This window comes from Helianthus annuus, chromosome 4 (genome assembly GCF_002127325.2).
Source record: "Helianthus annuus cultivar XRQ/B chromosome 4, HanXRQr2.0-SUNRISE, whole genome shotgun sequence".
Taxonomy (NCBI): domain Eukaryota; kingdom Viridiplantae; phylum Streptophyta; class Magnoliopsida; order Asterales; family Asteraceae; genus Helianthus; species Helianthus annuus.
This window is the reverse complement of record NC_035436.2, coordinates 50,885,626-50,893,783: the sequence shown is the minus strand read 5'-3', so window position 1 is coordinate 50,893,783 and position 8,158 is coordinate 50,885,626.

Genomic DNA, 8,158 nt, shown 5'->3' with positions numbered 1-8,158 from the left:
TTCCTGATTTGTCTGTTTTCTGAATAATTGTTCTTTTTTAGCTTCTGACGTTTTCCCTGAAACAAACATAGTTTTTGGTTTATACATTTTTTCATTTTTATAGTTTTTCGGTGGGACAAAACCAAGACCTTTCTTTTTGAAATTACGATTATGGTTTGGTTTCTGTCGGAAACTATAACCACAATTGTAACCCATTTTCTTGTTAATTCTTTGTTGATCTCTTGAAGTGTATTGTTTAGGTTTTCCATTAAGATTAAAATCTTTTATTTCAGAAATATTAATTTCTGTTATGTTGAAAACCTTTTGAATCATTTCAAGTCTGACACTTCTTTTTGGAAAACTTTCATCTGAATATAATTTGTCAGAACCTTTCAAAGTATATGCCACTTTGACCGATTCATCATTCAAATTAGATTTTGAAAGTAAAAACTCTTTATCATAAACCCGTTTGTCCTTTTTGTTTGTCGGCTTTGACATATTTGACCCAGACTTTGACTCAGGTTTGGACTCCGGTTTTGACTCCTCATTGTTATCTTTGTCTAACACCTGATCTACCACACTTTTTATCAACTTTGACTCATGATCAGTGTCGGGTGACGTATACGTGACATCGATATTTTCTGGCAAGTTATCCGACGGCCCAGACTCCCATTTCAAATTGATTGCTTTATTGACTCTTTCAGAATTTGGATTTCGAGGTGAATATCCATTTTCGACCGGGGGCGGACATCTATTATAGACCACACTTGGTTTCTTACCAGAATTCTTCAACTTTTCTTCATCTTCTGTCACGGATTTTTCTTCTCCAGACATTTTCATTTCTTCAAACGTCTTCAAATTCTCCACCACGGGATAAATCATGTCAATAACAAAAGATGAACATGAGTAACTGTCTAACAACTTTTTAACTTTCTCAGTTTCTATCTTTTGTGTTGCCAGCTCCAACTCGAGATCAGCACATTTCTTAATATGAAAGTTTGCATCATCAAGCTGTCTAAGATATGCTACTTTCAATGTGTTCATCGCCACAGCTTGTTCACCACTTGAATCTGTATACTTGTTGATTTCTCTGTTCATCGTATCATACGATTCTTTCAATTTGTGAATATTGTGCAACAACTCATTGTTCTGCTTGATCAGCGAATCACAGTTCATGCACTTTTCTGAGACTATGACTGGTTCAGCGTTAATTTTCACTTCAAATTCAGGAACCTCATTGACTGTCCTGTTATGTTGTAAGAATTCAGCTCTTCTCCTTTTCTCAGCTTTAGCTTCAGCTTTTAATCGCTCTTCCTCTTCTTCCGCTTCTTTATTCTTCCTTCGTCTTTCTTCAGCAGCTTCCATGACTTTTCTGCACCTTTCTGCACATTTCAAATCATAAGCATTAGCAAAGAAAGCATGAGAAGTGTTTTTGGACATCTCTTTGGCCATGAGATCTTGATCTGGACAAAAATCATCCTAGGTAAAACCTTCAGCCAACTTCTCATCATCTTGTTCAGCCAAACACACTTTACTGTCTTTCGGAAGATACTTTTCCCAGGTAAAATTATCATATTTTCCCTGACTAACAACACATGTCCTTTTATCAACCATATCTCTCCCATGAACTGTTTGTGCCTGTTGTTGTGCTGGTGGTGTGATTTGATGATAGATGGCCTTCTTGTGATAGTCGTTGTTTCCGAAAGGATTCTGGGCTCCGGTAGCTTCACGGTTTTTGCACTCCCTCTTGAAATGCCCCTTCTCTCTGCAACGAAAACACGTAACTTTAGATTTATCAAAACCTAAAGCTGAAATGTTTGCATCGCGAAAATCATCACGGCCTGTAATTTGTTTAAACTTTTCAGCACGTCTCATCACACTCGCCATACACCATTTGATATCCATCAATTCCATTTCCTCAGCATCAATGTGATCGTAATCCTCTTTCGTGAGCATTGGATTTCCGATCTTTCCTGCAACAAAGCAACTATAAGACTCTAAAATCATCCCTAACAAAGACATTTGATTTTTTGCAATTTCTTCAGTGTAGTCTTGATCATTTTCAAGGCTTAACACAATGTTACACTGAAGTTTTCTACCATTTTTTGCTACAGAGATGTTAGGATCGTAAGATGAAAATCTTGTGCTGTTTGATCCTTGAGATGCCTTCTTCTCAGGAGAATCTTTAACACTGTAAGCAGTTTCGATCTTTGGAGAATACTTTGTAGAATCAGTAGCACCACTCTTGTAGTACAAACTAATATCCTGTTCTCTATCATAGTTCTTCATCCTAGCAATCTTCCTCTGCTCCATCTCCTGAGCTTCCAGATGCTTGATAAAATCTCCCAGTGTCATGTTTTTTATAACTTGTTTTGTTTGACCGCAGCATCATCAAAAATGTTCCCCATGTTTCATATGGTAGTGCATCTGCAAGTTTTTCAATCAACTCATCACTATCTTTCTTAACACCAAGTTTCGTCATATTTCTTACCAAGTTACAATATCGATCAATTATTTGCTTGGTATTTTCATTTTTCAATCCCCGAAACAAATCAAATTCCTTTTTCATGAGAGACATCTTATTCCTGAGCATGTCGTCACTTCCAATAAACTTTGCTTCCAACTCTGTCCAAATCGAATGTGCAGTTCCATCATGTTGAAGCAATATCAGAATATCTTCTTTTATTGCTTGCTGAAGCAAACTCACCATCAATTTCTCATCTCGATATTTCTTTTTATCTGCAGTACTCATCTCTCTAAGTGTTAGCGGAGTACCATTCACAACATCGTTCTTTGTGGGCTTGACATATGGTTCTTCAGTGTGTTCCCACGCATCAAGATGATAAGCCTCGACCCAGTTAGCGAACCGTTCAGACCACACATTATGATCATCAATATCCATGAGTTTAGGTGGTTTCTGAGACGTTCCGGTTTCATTTTCAATCAAAGCACTTTGAGTTACTGAAATTGGGCTAGCAAAGGCGTTATAGAATTCGTTGTCCATCGTTCAAATGTCCAAAATACACAAAAACTTTCAAACTTAAACACAACTGTTCAAATAAGCGAACTGTCTCAAAAGCGGATCTGCAATGTTCCAAAAGCGAACCAAAGAATGTCCTAAAAGCGAACCACAATGTTGACTGTTGGAGCGAACCGGATGAGCGAACCGGACAGATGTCTTTCAAGCGGACCAGAAAATATGTCCAAAGAGCGGACCAGAAGAACGAAACTATCCAACTCTGTCACTAAAAGCGAACCAACCTAGAACTTTCGAGCGAACCTATCCCAAAATTGTTCCTTTGAGCGAATCTAACAGGTACACTGGAGCGAACCTGTTTGATGACGTCACTATTTGTGCGAGTCTGAATAAGCGAACCTCTAAAAATCCTAGTTTCTACGTCGATTTTAGATCTGAAAACTTCAAGGATTTATTAGTTCATGATTCTGAGTGCACTGTGTGATTTTGAGCTTGTTTTACCGTGAAAATTTTTGAAAAAGTGAAGAAAGTGTAGAAAATCAGAAGAAATGCAGCTAAAATGGCAAGAACTCCTCCTCCTGAGCTCTGATACCAATTGTAGGATCGTTTTCGGCCCTGTTTGAGTCGATCAGAGAAGTTTCTATCCAAATCAAGAGGCGGAAACTAATGATTTGGTGCAATTCTAGCTAGATTCACTTTAAACTTGCTGTTGTATTGATATTGAACACAATTACAAGGTCTGACAGCACTTCGGCAGCATACCGGAACAAAAACACCTTCAACTATATGTTAATGGTTCGCTCCTATGGACCTATTTATAGACAAGCTGGTTCGCTTATACGTACATGTACGTATAAGCGGACCTACATCGTGACATAAAAACGGACCTAGCAACATGACCTATAAGTGAACCTTGATCTAGACTGACACAAAAGCGGACCTAGGAGTGTACATATAAGCGAACCTATACCAAACTAACTTTTCTAGGTTTCCGTGCCATATCCGATCTCTTCATCTCTAAGACTTGATGTAAGACGTAGTCGACAGACGTAAGTGCACCAACATTTTTAATAATGTTTAACTTGCTTTTACAATGTTTTTAATTGATACCATATATTTTTTGCTTTGCAAGGGACATTTTATAACATCTTTGGTACAATAGTTGATGTTGATTTGTTTAATGATTGGAAGTATGTTAAATGTTTTAAATGTCGAAATAAGGTGCGGTTCTTGGATGCTACCTATTATTGTGTATCATGTCAACAAAATGTTCTCAATCCCCAGATAGCGTAAGTCTTTATATATTGTTGTGTTTTTATATTGTTTTCTTAATTATAAGATTTTGACAGTTTCAAGTTGGTTGTCCGCGTGGTTGATAATGATGTTGAGATGACGTGCGTTCTTTTTGATGATGTTGTGATTGCACTTATTGGGATTACTGCGGAGGAGTTGCTTTCTAAAAGTTTGTCTGAGGTTTAAACTAAATATTTCATTAATATCTTATTTTATATGGATGAATGATTTGATTTATTTGCTAATGTTTGTCTATGTCAATTATAATGTTATTCTGTTTTTGCAGGGTGTTAATGATCCTTTATGGGCTCACACATATTTGGTTGATTCTTTATGTGCTAGGAGTGTTACATTTCGGATTAAGATTGATGAATATAACTTGGCACCTCACTATTCTTATCGCTTTACTGTGTCAAAGTTCATTAAGGATTATATCGTATCGCACGCGAATAACATTAGTTTATCTACGATTAGTACTTGCACGGATGATATAGATCATGTTTTTGAAGACAATAAAGATGAATGTGCAGAGTTTTTTTCAAGAGTCTCAACTGAAGAAATGGATATGGCTGATGAATTGTTATGGGTCCAGTCATTTCATCAGTCTCGTCTAATGAAACACCATTGGTATGTTATTGTTTTTTTTAATTTTCACCTATTGCATTGATTGTACTTTGCTTTATTGCATTGAATATTTTTCTTAGCAGGTACAGTCGTTTGATTATGAAGCGGATAATGGTTCTATCATTAATACAAGAAAGTCGAATACTAGGGATGTTACAACTGCTACCACATCTGTTGTTGAGTGTTCTAATGAGTGTGATCAACAAGTAAGGCCTAAACGAGCAAGACGAAAGCCAAAGAAATATACTGATTAGATAATATGTGTTTTCTTGAATCATTATGCATGTTTTTTTGTTACTTTTTGTGATAAGACTTTTGTTGCTTTCTATGTTACTTATGTGAACCAGTTGCAAACTAATAAACTTGATGTAGTGTTGTTTATGCACTTATTTTCATAATGTTTGAAGTCAACATAAAATATTGATCTTATAAGCATATATGTATTTTTAACTATTAGAATTAGTGAATTTATTGATTTGTTATGATATTGTTAATTTTAAGTTGTAAGTTTGGTTAAGGAATTGAGTTATTAGATAGAGAAGATGTTTGAAATTGATATGTTATTTACGTATGTCATATTTTGTTTGTGAATTTATCACTTATAATGATTTAACTATAGAAAATAAGGTAACCTAAACTTCCCCTAAATATACATGTCCAATGTTGCATACATGGGTCATAAGCCTGCCTTTTTGATAAACAATAAATACATTTTGCAGCCAATATTGATTCATTTTAACGTTATTTGGCAGGTCAGGCCCAAATCATATATCAATTTATGCAACCTTTTATTAAAATCTGGTACCCTATTAATTTGGTGGCCAAAGCCCAAGCCTCAAAACGCTTGGGCTTGGGCTGGCCCTGTTTGTATCATAGCCCAAGACAATTGACATAGATATTTCAGTTATATCTTTTAGACATCCCGAACCAAAATTACGATAACATCGTAATGGGATGTGACTGTTAAAGTTCTACATGCAGTTAGAAAAGGAAAGTTGTCCAACAAACATAACAAAAACATAAACCAGTGAATCCGAAAAAGTTCTATGATTGATATCTAACAAACTTCGAAGTAGACCTTATCACCTGCGACACTTTTTTCTCCCACCAGCTCAAACCTCATCACTTTGTCCTTAGTCATCCCCGCTTCGTCCAGGATATGCTGCCAGTCCGCATACATTATGACATGGTTTTCATCATCTACTCTTCTTAGATCTGTCCTTACACGTAGCAGTACCAGAAACTTAACATGGCCAAATGACAGCATAGCATTACAGTAGCTATTGATTTGGTGATCCCGAACAAAGTTCTTCGGTATCGTCTGTAAAAATAAATTGTTGGTTTTGTTATTCATTCTCCAACATTATAATGAAAATAAAGTATATTAATAGTTAGTTTTTAATTACCAGCATGTGTGTTTCTATGGCATGGTGTTCAAATTGATTCTGGTAGTTGGGGCGGCTATTGTGGTGGCGATGCTTGGTGCGGTTGCATTGATGTGTAGTGGCTGTGTGAAGTCCGATGCCATCTTTGTTAAATATCAGGACATTGAAGTTAAAGTGCTCTTGTGGAGTGCTTCCCATCCATTGTAAGAGCAGTTGGTAGTCCTCTTCAATGTCATTTTCAACACAAAAGGTGGTCCAACCTGACCCCATGAAACCGACAGCTAATCCTTTTTCATTTCCGGGAAGGAAAGCATAACACACATCGACCTTGCAACTTTGCTTAGGGCCGTGTACTTTAGCAAACAAGTTGTCGATTTTTAAACGCCTCTCGGATAGCAGCCACAGCAAACCATGCGGTAAATCCTATAGATCTCACATTTCAGAAATGTGAGATTAGATTTTATTCAAAACAGAGAATATATATTATAAGTTTCTCTTTCAGAAAATAGAGACAATAGTATATGAAACAAGGTGGCAAAGTTCTACCTGATGATGGTATGTTTCTGCTTTAGCTTGTACCAAACAGCCATGAATGTAATCTCTTCCTGAGGAATGCTTTCTGATTTCCAAACCGTCAGTGTTTAAAAGAAGTATCTCAAATTTAAGTTCTTTCAATCTTTTGAAACATAGTATGTCTATATTCTTATGTTTTATAGACTGAAAAAAACCTCATCCATTCGGGCCCATGTAGTGTTTTTCTTCTTCGACCCAAGCTTTCGACTGCAACCATGTATTTCATTCCCGTAGAATCAACAAGTTTGATTATTTCACAGTTTTTGGGAAGCTAGTTGCTCAATATTTTTGGGAGTTCCTATATATACAATATTTTTTATTTAAAACACAGATGTTAGGATAAAAGTCAAATACTTAAAAGAGATGAAATCAGATTTGGGTCAGGATGTATCTTACCAGTCGGTCTTGCAGGTCGTTGTAATCAGCTACTTTGATTAGTATTGTAAACTCCATCTGAATGTTTTCAAAAAATAAAAATCTCATACTTATAATAGTCGAAATCAGATTTGGGTCAGGTTGGTAAGGATGAGTTTGGGTAAAGATGAGATTAGAAATTTTTTTTAAAAATGAGCATCACACATCAGCCCGATTGAACAAAGTTCTTGAACAAAATTCAAATCATGAACTAATGACAACTAATGTTCGAATCATATACATTCAAGCCCTCAAAACTGTTTGAAACGTTTCGGTTTTTTCAGTTGTTTTAATCATTAGTTCAAATTTAAATCTAATCTAAAAATAGTAAAACAATAACATCTCTGGTTGCAAGGTTAGAATGAGTCAGGTGGGTTTTGGGTCAAAGTGATCTGTTATTTCATTTTCTTATTTTTATTTTATCCATCTAGACTTATGTGTTTGGGCCAACATTGCCAGGACCAGTCCTAAATATATTTTTGGAAAAACCGAAAACTTTAAAACTTATAAAAACAATCGAAATTCATTTGAACATATATAGGTGATAACTGGCAGCACCAGCCCTAAATATATTTTTGGAAAAACCGAAAACTTTAAAACTTATAAAAACAATCGAAATGCAGTTGAACATATAGGTGATAACTGCCAACCGATTTTGGTAACTGTCAAGCGGTTATGGGAAGTATGTATTTCTGATTTAAAACAAAAACAATAGAAACCAAAACAGTTTTGAGGTAATACTTGAAATTAAATGAAATCAAGATATCAAAGTGAACATAGTAAAACCTAACTGTAAAATATAGAAGAAAATAAAAAAATACCTGATTAGGCTTGAAAGTTCTGATCGGCAAGAAGAGTGTAGAAGAAGGTGAATAGTATCACCGTAAATGAGAGAGAGCAATGAGTAGAAATG